This window comes from Falco biarmicus, chromosome 1, assembly GCF_023638135.1.
Source record: "Falco biarmicus isolate bFalBia1 chromosome 1, bFalBia1.pri, whole genome shotgun sequence".
Lineage (NCBI taxonomy): Eukaryota > Metazoa > Chordata > Aves > Falconiformes > Falconidae > Falco > Falco biarmicus.
In genome coordinates, this window is record NC_079288.1 from 72,508,394 (window position 1) to 72,528,482 (window position 20,089).

The 20,089-nt window shown below is 43.2% G+C and overlaps 1 protein-coding gene across 11 annotated transcripts in view; it reads left to right on the top strand.

Annotated features, from left to right (window-relative positions):
* Positions 1 to 20,089, top strand: part of APBB2 (amyloid beta precursor protein binding family B member 2) — a 189,868-nt gene that overhangs the window by 39,779 nt on the left and 130,000 nt on the right. The window contains exon 1 of one of the 11 annotated variants that reach the window (XM_056342943.1): positions 10,107 to 10,215. The exons of the other annotated variants lie outside the window; for them this stretch is intronic. The gene's annotated coding sequence lies outside the window, so the exon portion shown is untranslated. Of the gene's footprint in view, positions 1 to 10,106; positions 10,216 to 20,089 lie in introns of those variants that run through there. 11 annotated transcript variants of the gene reach the window in all.

Sequence of the window (20,089 nt, forward strand, 5' to 3'; positions counted from 1 at the left end):
AGTAGATGGTGGAATTTTATCCAAGCAATTATTTTCTTAGACTTGTGCAAATATGGTGTTGCATTTCTTTTCCTGCACTAACTCATCAAAATTGAAGGCAGTTCTCACTAAGGCATAATATGATAAAGAAAAGTTGAATGTAGATACAACACTGACAAGTAATTATAGTCTAGTGCACTAGTATAAATGTAGCTTGAAATACAGTTAAGTGCATTTGGGACAATTTCAGCTGCAAACTAATAGCATGCTTTTCTTGACTTCTGGTTTATACATGGTGTTTGCTTGTAGCTATTGGTTCTTTTTCTTTCTGTCATCATGATAAAGAAATTTCTCATGTAATATTTAATTACTTAATAAATTTATTAATGCTTTTTCATTTTTCTCCAACAGTTACCAAAATTCAAACATTTTTAAGTTAAGGGCTCTTCCGTGTTCCCCTCTTCAAAGGAAAAGATTCACAAAACATCACAGAGTTGCTAAACTGAAAGTTAGGAAATAAAGGTGAAATTTTTAAAAGTCCCCAGCTTCTGACTTCAGTGAGAGCAGGGAGGTCAATGCGAGATCTGCCTGCACTACTCACAAGCCAGCCATGTCCAGGTACACAGGACATGTCTTAGCATGGTGATGAATAAGAAGATGGAATTATGCTGCTTTCAGAGAAACTACTGCTTTATTTTGTATTTTTAAATTTTCTAATTATCATAACTTGAAGTGTCAAGTGAAATCACCAAACTGCAGCCCTGTGGTTTTAGAACTGCATGTAGGTGTATAAGCCTTTCAGTTTTGAGAGCTGCAGGAGTAAGAGCTTCAACTGAATTTCTTCAGTTAGAAGTAAGACTGAGAAAGGATGAGTGTGTATGGCTACAGAAGGTTTTCTGGGAAAGGAGTTCTCACAGACCGAAGAGCATCCTTTTATCCAAATGGCTTTGAGTAGAATGAAAATTAATATTACAGCTAAGCCATTGAGCTACTGCTGGAAGAGGCTATCCTTTGTTCTGTTTTTTTGTTCGTTTGGGGTTTTTTTTGCATGTTCTCTGTGACCCCTTCGCCTTTGTTTCAGCCAGCTCTTGGGCTTTTGGTTCTTTTATATATCGGTAACTAGGAGTTAAATGTTTGGTTTTGTCCTACTCCCTCTGCCCCAGCTGTGTGTTCTGCTGCATTAGTTCCTTGTGTAGGCTCCCTGCCCAATTAAATGGTGCCAGAATGGGCACAGGAGGACCAGGAGGTATGAGAAACCTTGCCTTAGCCCCCACATGGTCTGGGAGGATCAGGGTGTGCTGAGCCCACCAGGTAAGTGGGAACCCAATTGAAGTGGAAATGCAAAGTAAAGCATTTCTTAAGAAAGGGGAGAAGGACCTGTTGCAGAGAAGCAAAACTTGCATAGTCTGTTGTTTCACTGGGCACAGCAGAGTCAGATTTTGGGTGCACTGGATTTTATTTTTTCAGAAACATCAGAAGCTTCTCGGGATAGAGGAGAGATGATTTGTCAGGGCTCTTGCAAACTGGAATTACCAAAATTGAAGACAGACATTGAAATGCAGTAGGTATTCATCTCCATTCAGCACTTCATAGTAGGTAAAAACTCAGCTTTGTACTCTTGAATCCTTAGTATCTTGCTGTATATTGCCACTGCTGCTGTTTCTGATCTGTACTCCTGATTGGATGGTAATCCTATTGCTTTTTATGCCTGTGTTGGTGAGTGTGAATTCCTAGAGGTATTAAACCTGTGAGTTTCCTTTCAGGTGTGAGGAGGAGGAGGCTGACCTCTGTTGAATGCTTGCAATAGTGAGAAATTGCCTTTTGCCTGTACAGAACCTGGCTTCTCCTCCAGCAGCAAAGTGGTTACTGAGCCTTTTGTACTCACCCTGTTTGTCTTCCCCTGACAAAGTAAATATACGCTAATTATCCTGTTGATTACATGGTGCAATTTCCTTGTTCATTTTAAATTGCAGCAGTTCTGTGCCACTACCAGCGTAAGGACCTTTAACATCACTTTGGCCTTGAGTTTTGCAGAGTCGGATACTTACTATACTGTAGTAATCTGTCAGAAGAGAGAGTGCTGCAAAACATGAATAGACTACGTTTCTAATACTTCTCTGGTGTAAGCATCAGCAGTATAAAGCTTTTGTGTTGTGGAAGACTGCTGCAGCTGGTATCAGGTTTAAATCAGTCATTGCGTTTGACAGCTATTCTGACAGCTGGTACTCACAGTTGGATATGTTGCAGCAGCATAATCTGTAGGGAAAGCTAAGATGTTGTGCATGAGCTCAGGCCTCTCCCTTTCACCATGAAAGATTTATCCTTTCATGGAACTTTGCAGCACTGTTAGATGTTTTTCCAAAGCCTATGTAAGTAGATGCATTTTGATAATGTTTACTTACTTGTCATAGATACTGTCCTGTAAGGATCTGGTTTTATCTTGTACAACACTGGGCATCATCTCTCATGATTGCTAAGTGAAAATTGTGATTCATAATGCCTTAACAGTTGGTTAGTCTTGAGCTGCTTTTACTATTTCTTGATCTAAAACAAGAAGTTGACTTAATTTGCCGCATGTTTTTTCACAACACAACCATAGTGTAGTAAAATGAGTGACAATTAAAACTACCATATTTTGAGACATCTTGCTGTTGGAAATTGCTTTGGCGGATTGCAGTTGAGCACTAGTTGAGCACTAGTGAGCTGGTGCGGTAGTTACTCATGTAAGACTGGCTCTGTTAGGAAAGCAGTAGCTCCTTACATGCTCCAGTCATGGGCTTAGATATGTACATTATCCTGTAGTTTGCAAATTGTTTAGTCTCAGGTTTATTGTTGTTCACAGTTGTATTCCACCAGAGCAACTAAATGGATTGCTTTAGAAGAAATGTTGTTGGGTCAGGATCGTTTACAGACCTTTGAGTTTTCTGTGAGTTAAGATGAATCCTAACATTAGCTTTCAAGTGTGGGTATTTGTTACCTCTTTATTTTTATCACTTGGAACGTTAAAGTGATACAGTAGATTTGACTTATTAGCTGGCATCAATGGCTGCTTCATTTATCACTTAAAATGAACAAGCTTTGTATAGCTACTTTTTTTGTTTGTTTTGGTTTTAAACTGCCTTACCTTTATCTGAAATGAATCGTAGAATCATTTAGTTTGGAAAAGACCTTTGAGATCATCAAGTCTAACTGTTAACCCAGGACTGCCAAGTCCATCACTAAACCATGAGCACTGCATCTACTTGATATTTAAATGCCCCCAGGGCTGGTGATTCCAACATCTCCCTGGGCAGCCTGTTCCAATGCTTGACCACCCTTTCGGTGAAGAAATTTTTCCGAATATCCAATGTAAACCTCCCCTGGCTCAACTTGAGGCCGTTTCCACTTGTCCTGTCACTTGTTACCTGGGGGAAGAGACTGACCCCCACCTCGCGATAGCCCCCTTTCAGGGAGTTGTAGAGAGCAGGAAGAACCCCCTGATCCTCCTCCTCAACACCCCCAGTTCCCTCAGCTGCTCCTCATCAGACTTGTGCTCCAGCCCCTTCACCAGCTTTGTTGCCCGTCTCTGGACACGCTGCAGCACCTCTGTGACCCTCTTGCAGCGAGGGGCCCAAAGCTGAATGCAGGATTGAGGTGGGGCCTCACCAGTGGTGAGTACAGGAGGACAGTCACTGCCCAGGTCGTGCTGGGCACAGTGTTTTGGATACAAGCCAGGATGCTGTTGGCCGCCTTGGCCCCCTGGGCACACTGCCGGCTCACGCTCAGCCAGCCGTCAACCAGCACCCCCAGGTCCTTTCCCTCCAGGCAGCTTTCCAGCCGCTCTGCCCCAAGCCCGTAGCGTTACGGGGGTTGTTGTGGCCCAAGTGCAGGAGCCGGCACGGGGCCTTGTTGAGCCTCATACGCTGGCCTTGGCCCATGGATCCAGCCTGTACAGCTCCCCGTGTGGAGCAGACCCTTCCTACCCTGAAGGAGATGAATGTTCCCCCCTTCAGCTTGGTGTCCTCTGCAGACCGACTGAGGGTGCGCTTGATCCCCTTGTCCAGATGGTTGATAAGGGTATTGAACAGGGCTGGCCCCCCCAGTACTGAGGCGTGGGGGAAACCACTTGTGACTGGCCACCAGCTGGATGTAACTCCATCCACCACTGCTCTTTGGTCTCAGCCATCCAGCCAGCTTTTTACCCAGCAAAGAGTACACCCATCCAAGCCACGAGGAGCCGGTTTCTCCAGGAGAGTGCTGCGGGAGATGTTGTCCAATGCTGCGCTGAGGTCCAGGTAGACAACATCCACAGCCTTTTCTTCATCCACCAAGTGGGTCACCTTGTCATAGCCGGAGATCAGGTTCATCAAGCAGGACCTGCCTTTCATAACCCCATGCTGGCTGGGCCTGATCCCCCAGTTGTCCTTGCACGTGCCACGTGATGGCACTCAGGATGATCTACTCCGTAACGTTTGTTGGCACCGAGGTCAGGCTGACAGGCCTGTGGTTTCCTGGGCCTTCTTGTAGATGGGTGTCCCGTTGGCTACTTTCATGTCAACTGGGACCTTCCCAGTTACCCAGGACTGTTGGTGGAGAGTGGCTCAGTGAGCACTTCTGCCAGCTCCCTCGGTACCCTTTGGTGGATCCTATCTGGCCCCGCAGACTTGTGCACATCTAAGTGGAGCAGCTGGTCACTGACTGTTTCCTGCTGGACTGTGAGGGCTTTGTTCTGCTCCCCTTATCCCTGTCTTCCAGCTCAGGTGGCTGAGTATACAGAGGGAAGCTGGTCTTGCTATTAAAGACTGAGATAAAAAAAAGCAGAGTACCTCAGCTGTGTCTCCATCCTTTGTATCAATGTTCCCCACGTCCTCTAATAAGGGATGCAGGTTAGAAGCAAAAGGAGGGCCAAAGATAATGTATTTTTAAAAACTTTTGTTGTTATCTTTTTATGGCAGTGTCCAGCCAGAATTCTAGCTGGGCTTTCACCTCTCTAATCTTTGCCTTGCATAACCTCACATCTTTACAGTTCTCCTGAGTTGTTGGCCCCTTCTTCCAAAGGTAGTAAACTCTCCTTTTTTCCCCCTGAGTTCCAGACAAAGCACTCAGTTCAGCCAGGCCAGTTTTCTCCCTCACTGGCTCTTCTTTCAGCTCATGGGGATGGCCTGCTCCTGTGCCTGTAAGACTACTTTTTGAAGAATGTCCAGTCTTTCTGGACCCCTTGGCCCTTCAGAACTATCTCCCAAGGGATCATAACTATCTCCAAAGGCAACAAAGAGTAAGAGCACAAAATAATAGTATAGCTTAGATTTACTGATGGTAATGTGTACTTGAATGCTATCTTTTGTCTGTGGCTCTGGAGCTGTTTTGCAAACATTTGCAAGCCTCTCCTGTCCTGGAAATTAGGAGTTAAGAATATCAGATGTGTGATTCTAGGCAGCGAGCTGCATTATAGCAGTAGGTGACAGTTGGCTCTTCACTCATCTTGTCTGCCTTGTGTGGGCAGGTTTGGCTGAATTCCTGAAGATCCATCTTATCTTGCAGGGGCTTTGGTGTAAGAATGGTTATTCTGAGGCTCTGCTGACTGATGAGGTATCATTTGTGAGTAATAGGTGACTTTGGTTTTATATGGCTCTTGTCTCATTTACTGGTTTATCACTGCCTTGTACCTTGCAGTGGTGGTCTGGTTTGGAAATTGTGGAGGGGAGAGCTCCTCTGACTCTGTGATTTGTGCGCAGGATACACCTCAATGGAGGGTCTCTAAGGAGCTTACTCTGTGTTTAGCCTCAGCTATGATTTTTCATTAGCTTAATATTTAAAAGAAGTCTTGTAAGTGATGCTGGATCAACTGATATGTTAAAAAAAAAAAGAAAAAGAAAAAAATACAGATGCCTGTAAGTATTAGGTAAATTGTAGCTAACTAATAGGAATACACCTCACATGGCTCCATGGTTGCAGGTATTTACCTTTTATGTTACTTGAGAGGGTGATTCAGTGTAAGGACGGCTGAGGTTTATTGGCATTCCAGGTGTGTTCCCTTACTGTGCAAATAAAGGAAACTTTATCCTTGCTTAGCTGCATCTCTGAAGAAGAGATGGAAGCTTTAGAAAAAAGTTTTAAATGCAAAAGAAGCATCTGATCTTTTCGCGCTACCAGGTGAAATAAAATCAATTGTTTAAAGCTGCTATAGTATCTGTCTCTTTTTCAACTGTAATCACTGTTCCTACGTTTCATTACCTCCAGTAATCACTGGAGTATTCTTTTTGCATAAAAATTTACTGCCACCTTTACTCTGAACAGGGCCCTATTGTATCTATATACAAGTGGATAAGCTACGTTTTGTGTCATGAGGAGGGTCTGCAGTAAAAAGGTGTTTGTGTGATTTCTTTAGATTTAGTTTCTAGCTGTTATTTTATTTAGTAAAACTTAGAAAAAGCTTTGCTTTGTAATAGACAAATTAGAAGAGAAGTGTTTTCCACATTTATTTTTAATGGAATTGCATTTGTTTTAAATATGTGCAGGCAGTACAGTATTTTAAACTTTTAAACATCCCTTGTATCTTCATCAGGCAAAGTAAGGCTTTGTCTAAGTTGAGTTAAATTATACCATTGGTCATTTTTCGTGCACCAGAAAATTGATGTTAATTTCAAAGTAACAGTTGTACTTTTTTAATGAAAAATGGTAAACAACAGAATTTTTAGTTCACTATTTAAAACCAAACCTTTCCTCACAGATGGAGAGAGAATGCAGCATATGTTTGAAAAAGGCAGACTGCTACGCTGTGTATTTGTATTTACAGGCAGATGCCCTCTGTTTCACTTTGATGTATAGATTAAACTCTAAGAATAAAGTTCTGAAGTAGCTGGTTAGACTATTTACAGTATAAGCATGGTTGGGCGCTGGGGTTCATACAGGACAGGGGAAGGCAGGTGTGGCACTGGCTGCAGCCTGGTTGCACCTTGGTCTAATGGGCCTCTCTTGACTCTACTGGGTTTGCGTGGCAGGATTTTGGTAGTGTGGGCTACAGAGGTGGCTTCTGTTGGGAAGCTGCCCCTGTGCCCGATGGAGCCAGTGCCAGTGCTCCGGGACGGACCCGCCGCTGGCCGAGCCCATCGGTGACGGTGGTAGCGCCTCTGGGACAGCGTATGTAGAGATGGGGGAAAGCTGCTGCACAACAGCAACTGCAGGCAAAGTGGGGAGGAGGGTGTGTGAGAGCAACAGCCCTGCAGCCCCCGGGTCAGGGCAGGAGGGGCAGGGGGGCTCCAGGCGCCAGAGCAGGGGTTCCCCCCCAGCCCATGCTGAAGCCCACGGTGGGGCAGGCTGTGCCCCTCGGCCCATGGAGGCTGACGGTGGGGCAGATACCCACCTGCAGCCCGGGGAGGGACCCACACCAGAGCAGGTGGGTGCCTGAAGGAGGCTGTGACCCCGTGGGAAGCCTGTGCTGGAGCAGGGGCCTGGCAGGGCCTGTGGATCCATGGAGAGAGGAGCCCAGGCTGGAGCAGGGTTGCTGGCAGGGCTTGTGACCTGTGGGGGACCCACGCTGGAGCAGTTAATTAAAAACTGTAGCCTGTGGGAAGAACTCATGTTGGAGAAGTTTATGGAGGACAGTCTCCTATGAGAGGGACCCCACACTGGAGCAGGGGAACAGAGTGAGGAAGAAGGAGCGGCAGAGCGATGAGCTGACCATAATGCCTATTTCCTGTCCCTCTGTGCTGCTTGAGGGGATGAGAGACAATTGGGAGTGAAGGGGAGGGGTGGGGGGAAGGTTTTTTTAAGGTTTGGTTTTATTTCTTATTACCCTACTCTGAATTGATTGGCAGAAAATTAATTTCATTGGTAAGTGATCTTTCCCTGTCCTTATCTTGACCCTTAAGCCTTCGGTTTAATTTTCTTTCCTCTGTCCAGTTGAGGAGGGGAGTGATAGAGCAGCTTGGTGGGCACCTGGTGTCCAGCCAGGGTCAAGCCACCACAGTGACCTGGCTTTGGGAAAAAAACACCTAATTTGAAGGAAAAGATTGTTGTTTTCTTTACAAAGTATCGCATCAGAAGTCTTTTTATCCATTTTAATGTCAGTATTGATGTGTCCCAAAATTAGTAAAGTGAGAAGGTGGCTTGAGGTCTTCCCCCCCCACCCCCTTTACTTTGACAGCCTCTCTTTCTTTGAGAAGCATAAGCAATTACAAAAAAGCCATCAGAACATAAGTGCAGAATTGAAATTGCTTTAAAGTGTTCTTTACTGAGAGGGAAGTGGCAAGGAAATGCTGTCCCCGGTCTGGGAGGGTTTGATGTCTGTTGCACCTGAGACAGTAGAAACATGCCAGATGACTTGGGTAACAATTATTTCCTCTCTTAAGGTCTGTTTTATTTAAGCTATCATAACAGAAATCTTTGCTTGACTTATACAAAGCACAGTCACTTCCTTTCCTCATTGTCAGGATCCACAGAATTAGCCCAGTGATGGATTTTTTGGCTTTACAGCATTTTTTGAAAGCCTTCTTGTGAAAAAGGTGCTTGTGGGTTTTTAATTATTCTCCTCTTCCTTATCACTGGTTTCTTATACAGAAGTGGCAAGAGAAGCTGCTGTTGCTTTTTGGTCAGTCAACCCTCTGAAATGCCTCTTTGGGTTGTGTGTCCAGTATTTGTTAGCTGCAAGGTGGACTACCCAATTTTGAGCTAATGCAGTGCAATAGGTAACTTGCTGTTGCCACAACTTAGCTACCCTATGCTGTTATGTTTGAAAGGCTCTGGTTTTGCTGACTGTACCAGCCACATTAGGATTGCCTTAAATTTAAATCTTAAATCTTTGTGTGCCTGTACGATGACCAACAAAGAAGGATGTCGTTTGTAATCTCATGGTCTGCTGTCAATCAGCAACCTCTGCGGTGTACATTTTGCATACAGGTATCCCAAACTGAGACTTTATCTTCTAGAGCAGTATTTCATTGAGTATGGTGAGCTTTCAAAGATACATATTTTCTGCTGGTTTGACACAATAAGCTCACAAAAAGATGGAGCAAAGCCTGTGTCTTAGGAATACTTGCTAAATGGCAGTAACTAGGTTTTTTAATAATCCTCTGTGTTAAGGTTTAAACATAGAGCAGTATGCCAATGCTATGCTAATTATGGAATATTTTTGGTAACTAGAAATAAGATTTGATTTTTTATTTCTTTTAGCAGACTATCTTTAGGTGAGTTCACAAGCTGCTTGTTAGAAGTACAGACAGAGACAGGATTAATTGGAAAGATCATCAGTAATAAATACCCCAGAAGATCAGGTGGCAGATCACAACTGGCATGCACACACTGAGAATTTTAAGATGTCCTCTCAAGTCAGGTTTTTAAACACGCATCTGTCTTGGCATATCATATGGAAGGTGTATGGTGATTTTTAAAATAGTTTTTTATTTAATGCATTGATTTCTCTAAAGATTTGTTAAAGATCCGGCCAAATTTATATGTAATTGAAAAGGAATATTAAAAACCGTTAATTATGGAAATGGGGTGCAGAATCCTAGCCCCACTGATTTCACTGGGAACAGGTTCTGTCTGCTAATCACTGCTATGAACAAAGTTTTCCCCTCACACCAAAGCATTCTTCCTTGATTTAAGACCATGCTTAAATTACTGTGCCTGAAAGTACCTTTGCCTGTGGGCTGTCTCCCTCCCTTGGGAAGGGATGCAGAACATTCCCTGGTTTCTGTTACATTTTCTAAACATCACCTGCCTTTCAACTATAGTGTTGGTGCTTTCTCAAGCTTTATTTTTACTCTGATACCATTACGACTATTGCAAACTGTTTGACTTGAAGGAGCACTAGCATCTCTTTGTCAGGTAAATGTTTCACTGACCAGGTATCCAGTGTATAGGGACTTTGTGATGTTTCTCTTAAGTTAGACCCCATCCCTGCTTGTTGCATGCTGCCTCCTGCATCTGCTGAAGCTTCCAGGGCTTCTGCATATCAACCAGCCTGGCTCATGTTTCCGATAAAAGGCATCTCTTTAAAAATGCTTGTTGCTGTGGGCAGTGTGCACCGGATAGTTCTAGGTCCTTCAGGGGTGCTTTTGCTTGACTGATGATGGGCTCACCTTTCCCTTCTTTCTCAGATGGCAAGGAGTGAGAAGGGCTGTCCCTGTGTCAGCTACTTCATCCTCCTTCTGGACCTTCAGAGGTGAAGGAGGACGTATTCGTCTGTGCTGAAATTGGATCAGGCTCCTGTCTGAAATTTATATGAAATCATGTGTGGATTTCTGTAAGCTTCAGGTATGACCCCAGTGAGATTTCTTCTCCCCACCCCCCACCCCCCTTCTATTTTTAAATGACACTGAAAACAGAGTGGACAGTATAGGAGTTGAAAACACTGGTGAGGTTGTGTATCATCTGAGTCATTAGTGCTGGCAGTGCTCCTGACCTGTCGCATGTGCTGGATGTGACATCTTTCAATTAAGTTTAAAGTCATGGTGGAAGATGGGCATGGTTTCGTATCGCTTTTTTGTATCACTGCTCCAAAATTAATGTTTTAAAAGCTGTTGCTGACAGCAGCTGTTAAAGGGTGTCCGTCCATCTTCTTCAAGCTATTACAACGTGCCTTTTCCTCCTCCTTGGCACCGTTGTGGCCCCCTGTCCAAGCTGGTCAGTTTGAGAACCCAGCTGAAAACTAACCCCTCAAAGAAGATGCATCCTTGTGACAGTGTCACTGTGATGAGGCAGCTAAGCCAGTCTAAAGGCCAGCTGCTGCTGAAAGGGACAGTTGGCTTAAATCAGTGTAGATGTAAAACTGTACCATTGCATGAAGCGTTTCACTCTGCTGGCTGGGGAACAGCAACTTTGACTTTTACTTTTTGCAGCTAAAGGTACATGAAATGATTCCGTAAGCTGAGGTGAACACTGCCTGTTCGTACTCAGTTTAACCTATTGAGTCCAGGACTTTGTATTCCATTTAAGTTCTGCCTGCATAAAGTTAAAGACAGTTCCAGCTCTTGTTTATGCATATTTCAAGTTTATACTGTGCTTAATAGCAATACTAAATTTCACTGTTGCTTTTGACTGTGGGAATAAGTTGATTTTAAATGAAGACTCTGAATTGGCTGGCCTTGCAGGCATCTAAAATGTATACTGTGTCTAACTACATGCATAGCTATATGTATGTATGTACACACAGACACTCATCCTTACATTTCTAAAGGAGTCTTGGAGCTACTAGTTCTCCCCCAGTAGCTCTGAGCAGTCAGCTTCCTGGGCAGGTAAACTGGAAATGATGGGAATTGCTCTTCTTGGCTTCTGTGGACTTCAGCTGAGGTTGCGCATGTTCACTTGTCATACTGCCTTCTAGCAACTTCTGGCATAATTTGTGTTTTGAAGAGTCTGGTAGAGAGTTTTAATGTTGTGACTTTCAGGTGGTCCCACTTCGGCTGTCTGTGTTTGACTGAGGTGTGACTGGTCAGTGATTTTGTTCCTAGAGTGCTAACTCAGCACTTGTACTCCAAGACCTCTTGGAGGTGGTGTATGTGAGGAAGAATATTTGTAAACTCCCAAAGAGTTTTGAATTTTATTTTTCAGTTGTGGCATACACCTCAGTCTAGGTTCAGTGAAATTAGTGGCTAAAATCCCATTGATTTACTGGAGGCTTCCTCAAGACTTCTCCATCAGTACTTAGTTCAATTTGTTCTATTACATGCTTTGCTTCTTGTTGTAGACCGCCTTCTTTTTAATTTTTAATTTCATAATACTTTGCATCTTTTGTCACAGTTTAGCCAGAGTGGATCAATACACAGACAGCTCCAGAACTTTCCTGTCCAAGCCAGCATCACTCTCGAGTTTCTAGTCATTATTAGCACTCATTTAAGAAGCCATCAAGCCCCACTGTCTCTGTTGAAGAGGTTACTTTTTTTTTTGCTGTATTGATTAACTTAACTGTTTTGAGTAAATCTGACTGCCTGTGGCTACTGCTGACTCTAGATTCCTGCAGTACCTCCAAGCAAAATGCTAAACATAGCTGGCATTCTTGGTACAGCATAAGTGGGTGTGTTGAGAGTTCAGGGGCGCTGGGACAAAGCACTGCAACGCCTATCCAGGATTCAGGGCAATCTTTTTCTTGTTTGTGGTGGGGGGTGATGTCTCATTCTATGGTAAATTCCATTTGGGAGTGTAGTGTTGAGCGATGAGATCCCTCTTGCTGTGGTGATGTATGATGCCCCTTGGTTTCTTACTGGCAAGGACGGTTCTGCATGAGTTGGAAAAAATTCAGCGTACTGGGGGAAAATCATTTAATCTAATTCTCTGGAATCAAGGCCTTAGTTAAAGCAAGGAGATGGCAGGAAGTTTTAATTCATACCCAGAAATGGCAAGGGTATAAGTGAGCTAAGGTGAGAGAACGTTAATTTTGATGTTAAATGGTGTTTTTTTTAAGGTAAATTTTGTTGCCTCCTTTTAGAGCATCTGCTAACAGCTGCTGTCAGGTCTGTTCTAAGATGGTATTTCAGTGAAAATAGTAGCAATGTACTGGGTATATTACTGCTGACTGCAGTATTGCAGCAACGTACTAATTTCTGTAGTTTGACTTTTTTGTATTGAAGTGTAAATGTAGCCATTTGGCAGTGTAATTATGTGTGATGTCCTGTAGGAAAATTTCCTTCCAATTCAAGATTAAATTAAGAAACTTTTTGATTTAATACAGACATAGCTGCCTCTCTTGTGTACATGTATGAAGTTATTAAAAAAAAAAACAACAAAGCACAGCATTTGCTAATAAAAATCTACATCTTAAAACCTTATGAATGGAGAACTTGGGAAGAGCCTAAATGAGCATATTTTGAGCATAGCAATATAGCTATTGATGAATCTACAGGCTATTATTACTTTGTTAAATAGAACACTTTTAAAGCGATTGTCTTTTGAAAAAGCTTCCCAATCAAACAATTTATATCTTTTAATAAATATAATAAAAATCTTGGGTTTTGTTTTATGAGCAATTGCCCCATCAGACTTGAGACATGTTTTATTTCTTGGCTGTGTAATCATACTTGAGCAGAAGTTATTACTGAGAATTTTTTATTATTATTTTTTACGAAGTAGAAATGCTGAGTGGAGTCCTACAGCATGTAGTTCTTTGGATGTGATGTTTTGTCTGCAGTTTGTTGGAAAGGGTTTTTCAAATCAATATTAAGAATATGCTTGTGTGTTGCGGGATAGAATATGGCTAAGTTTAGGAGAATAAACTTTTGAAGGCTGTAGAATGGTTAAGGAAAGCTTTGTATAACTTGAGGCAATGATGTAGTCAACCCTGTGCTGAAGTTAGAGGTCATACTAAGAACAGTGAGAGGTCATTGGTCCATGCAGGAGCAAATATGTGATACAGGAGTAGCATCTCTGGCATATAAGTACCAAATTTCTTGTCATGTGACAGCCATCCTTGGAGTTTGCTCTTTAAGTGGTTTTCTTCATGACCTTAGCTCGTAGCTCGTGATTTTGTACTTTCTATCTTCCTAATTTCTCTTCAGTGGAAAGCAAATTTTTTCTAGTTGTAGCTAGAATAGTTAATCATCATTTTCTCAGGAGAAACAGCAAGATCTCTTCTACCAGTGGACTCAAGGTGGTTTCAAGAAAGCAAAACGAAACTAAAAGTATATGGATTAGGTAAGAGGTTTTAGCTTCACAGCAGATTTTTATGACACAGTAGGAAGGTGTATGCTCGTTTTTTGAAGAAGATCAGAAAATTAATCTCATTCTTTTTGTGAGGTTATTGCACCAATAATAGATCTCCATATCAGAAGCAGGAAACTGAGAAACTACTGTATAGCACTAGAAGTGCAGTCTTAAGTAAAAAAAAAAAAAATAAAATGTACATATCTTTCTCTTGGTAAGAATTGTGAGACCACAGCTGCTCTATTTCTCATCTGTTTTACTTCCTTAAGAGATCAACCCTAGATAGTGAGTCAGCTAGCCAGCAAAGATGGTTAAGAAAGGAATAAACTAAATAAGGATTTATTTTTTTTAATTAACCACTGGCTATTCTGAGCAAGAAATATTCCAAGTACTTGCTGACCCTGTTTTGTTTTAAAAAAAAAAAAAAAACAATGAAAACCAACAAAACAGCACCACCATCACCACCCCTCCCTGCAAAAAAAAAAACCCAAACAAAACCAAAAAAAATAAACCCCAGAAAAAACCCGAACAAACCCCTAAACAGGTATATTTGAGGTGATTGAGATGGGACGGGTCTAATAGTTACTTTTGATGGTGATTCTGCCTTAATTCTTCTAAGCATGTATGTAATGATCTATTCCAAACTTTTCATAGGCTTGCATAAGATCTTTTTTTGGGGGGGGAGGGGGGAGAAGTGCTGTAATATTTTTTTTTTTTAACTTTTCCCCCCCTCCTCCTCCCCCAACCAGAGTGACAGAGGCTTGTAAGGTGGAGGAGATGATTACTTTTTACAGCTAAGCACCTGTTGAGCAAAAATTTTTGAGTATGTCATCCTGATGTGCAGAATAAGTATGATTTCTGTTAGTACACACTGCCTAAGTTAAAGGTTCTTCATTGTCTTTTATCTGGCTTTGAAGCCAAAATTATGGGGTCCTGTAAGAGCATCATTAAAATTGACCATGAATAAAACTGGAGAGAGACTTGAGCCTTTCATTCAGTTTTTTTTTTTTCAGTGCACTCGTTTTAAGTGTGCAGTTCGAGGGTCTGCCTGAGATTTAATGAATGCAACTTGGTCTCCTCCTGGACAGTTTTTTCCTTTATAGATTTCCTTGTATATATGAAAATAATGTAAAAGAAACAGTATGAAACAACACAGATATGCGACAAAGACACCCTTCTAATGGCATAGTAAATCTGCAGTGTGAGTGGATGCTCAGGCTAATGCGACAGCTGTGTCAGCAGTGCTGGCGGAGGGGTTAGCTAAGCAGGATGCTGAAAGGCAGAGAGTGCTAGAGAAGCCAAGTTGGCATGGCTGGAGTGCCTTGTCACATGATGTGGTAAACTGTGTGCCTTGCCCTAGCATGGTGGGTATCAGGGATGCTCTTAAGACGAAGCACCCTGTTGTGTGCAACATAAGCTGGAAAGTACAGGAGAAAATCAGGAGGGGTTGCAGAGAATTGTGCAGTGATAACAGTGTTCAGAATAGGGATGAGTAACTGAAGTCATTTACTGGGAGAGTTTGTACTTCGGGCACAGGTAATAATGCTTTGTAAAAAAAAAAGGATCTGACACGCAAATTCAGATTATACTTGAGTTTTGCAGTACAATTCTAATAACCTGCTTTCATTCAGGCGCGGTTACAAGCTAAGGCTGAGTGTGACTCCATTTTAATTGGTCCTGGTTTAGCTTATGTTTTGTGAAATTACTGTCTTAATGGTGGGCAAGTACATCTCTTGGGAAGTGTGGACAAAGGACTACCTTGTTGGGAAAACGGGCTCTGTTTTGTGGAGCACTTGAGTTGAACAGAATGATGTAATACTTTAACATAATCTTGTGAGAAGGTCTATTGCATTTCTGTTTGTGTCCCTGTTTCTTCTGTCGCGACTCGTCCTGTTTTGCTGGGTTTGACCTGTTAATGTATGTGCAGAACAGGAGATGGAGAGAGAATAACTAAAGAGCATGCTTTGCGCCCTGGAGGGGGAAGGATGACTGAAGCTGCCTCCATATCCCATGGGTATGATATGTGGTAAAGTGACTGGATCTCCTGCATTATTCATTGCCATGGGCTTCTGCTGTGACGTGGGTGTTTATCACATGAATAGTTGTGCTGTGGGTTGCTGCATAAAAGGTGTGTGTGACCTGAATACTCATCACCCACAGGTCTTTCTCTAAGTGACAGATAAAACCTGGTCTCAAGTATGGTATGTCTGCTAAGAAGTCGAATCATCTGGAGATGTTTTTTACTCCGACAGCTTGTGGAGGAACATCTTTAGTTGCTTCAAACCCTCATGGTTGGTCTCTGTCACATGTATCAGTATGAATTGCCAGGCTATCAATTCCTTCCTTAAAATGTGATGCCTGTGTGAAAATAAGTTTTATTAACATTTGTTTGGAAAATTATTCAGCTAGCTAAGTTGCACCCCATCGTGCTAAGAATAAGATTTTTTGGAGAGAAATTCCAGGCTGCTTTGTTCTCAAATACTGATTCAAGTTTGTTTATTTCTGCTTTTAATTTTTTTTTTTTTTAATTCTTTTTAACTCAGCTGGTTGAGTGTTTTCAAAGCACACTTGTGTTTTGCTGCTGAAGTGCTAGCAGCAAATTGTGCATTGGGCTTTTGTGAGCTCTAAAGCTTGGGTCAGGAGGGATGAGCAAACACAAGGTACAGCTTGATTGCCATCCACTGGGGGAAAACATGCTGCAGTGTTATTTGGACTGTACTTAAAGAGTTGCTGTTGAGCGATATGTACCCCTATATGTCAATTGTGCTGCACTTTTGGCATAATAACCCAGAAACAGTCAGCCTCAGCCCAAGTGTCTGCTCAATTTGCTAATAGCAGCTACTTGTCAGGTTCATGCTGCAAGTCATGATAGCAGTGATGCTGAAAGCTGGAGAGAAGGGGTAGACTTAGGGACAGAAAAAAGGAACACAAGGCTTAGTTGCACTGCTTGAGTGATGCTTCATGCACTGCAGACCGCCTGCCCTGGAGCGTGGGAGCTGTGTTCAGGATGTTTCTGTACTCACTTCCATTGGCTTTTGCACATTGGATGTATGTCTGCTGAGACCTAGCACCAGAACAGCATGTGTCTTACTGGAACAGCTCCTTGACCTGGCTTGCTGATTCACCTTAGAATCATCATAGAATCATTTAGTTTGGAAAAGACCTTTGAGATCATCAAGTCTAACTGTTAACCCAGGACTGCCAAGTCCATCACTAAACCATGTCCCTAAGCACCGCATCTACTTGATATTTAAATACCCGCAGGGCTGGTGATTCCAACATCTCCCTGGGCAGCCTGTTCCAATGCTTGACCACCCTTCCGGTGAAGAAATTTTTCCGAATATCCAATGTAAACCTCCCCTGGCTCAACTTGAGGCCGTTTCCACTTGTCCTGTCACTTGTTACCTGGGGGAAGAGACTGACCCCCACCTCGCGATAGCCCCCTTTCAGGGAGTTGTAGAGAGCAGGAAGAACCCCCTGATCCTCCTCCTCAACACCCCCAGTTCCCTCAGCTGCTCCTCATCAGACTTGTGCTCCAGCCCCTTCACCAGCTTTGTTGCCCGTCTCTGGACACGCTGCAGCACCTCTGTGACCCTCTTGCAGCGAGGGGCCCAAAGCTGAACGCAGGATTTGAGGTGGGGCCTCGCCAGTGGTGAGTACAGGAGGACAGTCACTGCCCAGGTCGTGCTGGGCACAGTGTTTTGGATACAAGCCAGGATGCTGTTGGCCGCCTTGGCCCCCTGGGCACACTGCCGGCTCACGCTCAGCCAGCCGTCAACCAGCACCCCCAGGTCCTTTCCCTCCAGGCAGCTTTCCAGCCGCTCTGCCCCAAGCCCGTAGCGTTACGGGGGTTGTTGTGGCCCAAGTGCAGGAGCCGGCACGGGGCCTTGTTGAGCCTCATACGCTGGCCTTGGCCCATGGATCCAGCCTGTCCAGCTCCCCGTGTGGAGCAGACCCTTCCTACCCTGAAGGAGATGAATGTTCCCCCCTTCAGCTTGGTGTCCTCTGCAGACCGACTGAGGGTGCGCTTGATCCCCTTGTCCAGATGGTTGATAAGGGTATTGAACAGGGCTGGTGGCCCCACTTGTGACTGGTGACCTTAGGAAGCTGAAAATACTCAGCAGTGGATGTGCCAAGTCCACAGGCTCTAAGGGTAGGGTATTTCCGTAAGATTTTTTACTGGTAGGATATTATGATTTACGTGTAACTATAGAAGGACAACACAATCAAAATGGGTTTTTTGGGGTGCACAATCTGACAGGACCAGGTGAGCGGGAGCTGGTGCTGAGCAGTGGGAGATGTTAGCCTCTCTGAGGCTGAACATGAATTCTGCTTCAGCGTCAACCAGTGCTTTTCTTCTGCTTTGGTGTCTGTGCAGCAATACTCAGCAAGCAGTAAGACTTGAGAAAAGCAGCCAGGGGACCAGTGTAACAAACACCCTGTGGTGTTTGGGAGCAGTCACTGGTGACATGGAGGCCTGTGCTGATAATTTGAGGGCGATGGTGGTGAGGATTTGCTAAAATGAAAATACAGATTTGGTCCAGACTGGCGTGACAGGAAATTTTCTTACCTCTTCTCCCTACCCCACTCCTCCCCTGCCCAGCCCTTTCTGTGCAAAACTTTAAAAGGAAAAACAAACCCCACCTTCCAATATCCACATTGGACATTTCTAATAAAAAGAATCACTGAAATGAAGGGGGCAGACTTGGGTATCACTCATAAATATGAAGACTTTCTCTCCTCACAGTGTCTTTTGTAGTGATCCCTTGATCAGTGCATGTTGTGGGGAGGCAGAAGCCCCCTGTCCACATTCCTTGTTGGCCCAGGAGGGCCCAACCAATCTTCTGTCCTTTCCGTAAGGGTATCCAGAATATGCTTTTTAACCTGGAAGGGGAAGAGTGGGACCCCTCCTTTAAATAATACATAACCAAATCTCATCAGTTTTTTGGACTTCTCGGAGTTCATAAAACATGCATTTCAGTGTTTTAGCCACTAATTGTGAAAGAAATACTTCTTCCCTTCAAAATTTTGTGCTTCAAGATTTTGGGAAGGCAAAATGCCATCTAAGTAAGTGATGCTATTTTTCTGTTGGCCTGCTAGGGCGGTAAGTGAATTAATGTGTAAGATGCTTTCTTCTGTGTGTTTGGCAAAAACTGCTGTCAAAGAAAGTAAGATGCAGACACAGAAAGGTAGATGCTAGAAACATCAGAGGATTCTTGAGGCAGGAGAGCAGCCTTCTCCACCCTGTTTTTAATGAGTCTTTTACCTGTCATTATGTTGTAAGAATATCATAATTTGTTGGTTTGTTTTTTCTTTTAAACTATTTCCAGAGTCGTGCCCCTAGAAACCTCAGAACAAAACTCAGCTTCTCCTTTTCTCCTCCTTTCGGAAACCAGCCGCAGCAGCCTGGGTTCTCAGGGTGCTTGTATGAGGCTCACCAGGAGGCTGTCTGATGGAGTGGAGTTAGAAATTGGTAGTGTTCTTTCTTGAAGGAAAGAGAAAAATTTGTCCCTAAAATAGATGACCATGCTGTACTTATTAATTATCGATGTTATGCTAGACTACTACTTTCTTCCATTTTTAAATTGGAGGGAGAGGTAGAAATTTTAATGGAGGAGTATGTGAGATCCTGTGATTCCTGCTTAAAAAGCAATTTAAGGCAGAGTCCTCAGTCTGATAATGTAAATGCAGCATGCGGACGTGTCTGTGTGTGCTTAGAGAAAACTGCAGTATGAAAATTGTAGCCAGTTTCATACTGATACCAGTTCACTCATCTCTTTATGATGAATACTGTACATATGTAATATCTTCAACCTCATGCATGAGTTCATAACTGTGCTTCCATTTTAAAAGCACAATAATTTGGAAATCTCTAGTTACTTTTCTCAGAGCCACCAGTTCCCTGCCGACTTTCGTGTTACTGATTTTATACCCTTCTACCCTGCCCAACACAGGCAGGCTTGCAGGCTGTTAGCAATATATAGCCATTACTATAAAGGGTACAGGAGGAGGGCTTCAGCGTGATGTAATCCTTATATTTGTATTCCTTGAAGCAAATAGTTGGGTTTATTTTCCTACAAAACAAGCTTTTGGTGTGAAGAAGTAGAAGACTATCTTGCTCTCCTTGGAGGGACGCGCCACCCCAAAGCCCAGGCTGTCTGCTGTCTTCTGGGACCATCCAAGAAGCACTTGCCCCGTGGGCAAGGGGGAAGAGTTGGGGAATATTTTTTATTTTTTGGTGTCAGTTTTTAGATTAAGTGGATTTAAATCACAGTAGCTCTGTTTAAGTCAGCAGAAGCACCTGAGAACCTCACTGGTGCAGTTTTTTACTGATTTAAAGGCAAGAACAGAAATGCAATGTTATTGCTGAGGAACACACTATTTATATGGTGTGTGCTTGATGAAAAATGTTACTGAAGTATAAAACCTATTTTGGTGCTGAATGACTCCAGTTGAAATTTGGCAATTGGAAACCTGCCTCTTTCATATTTAA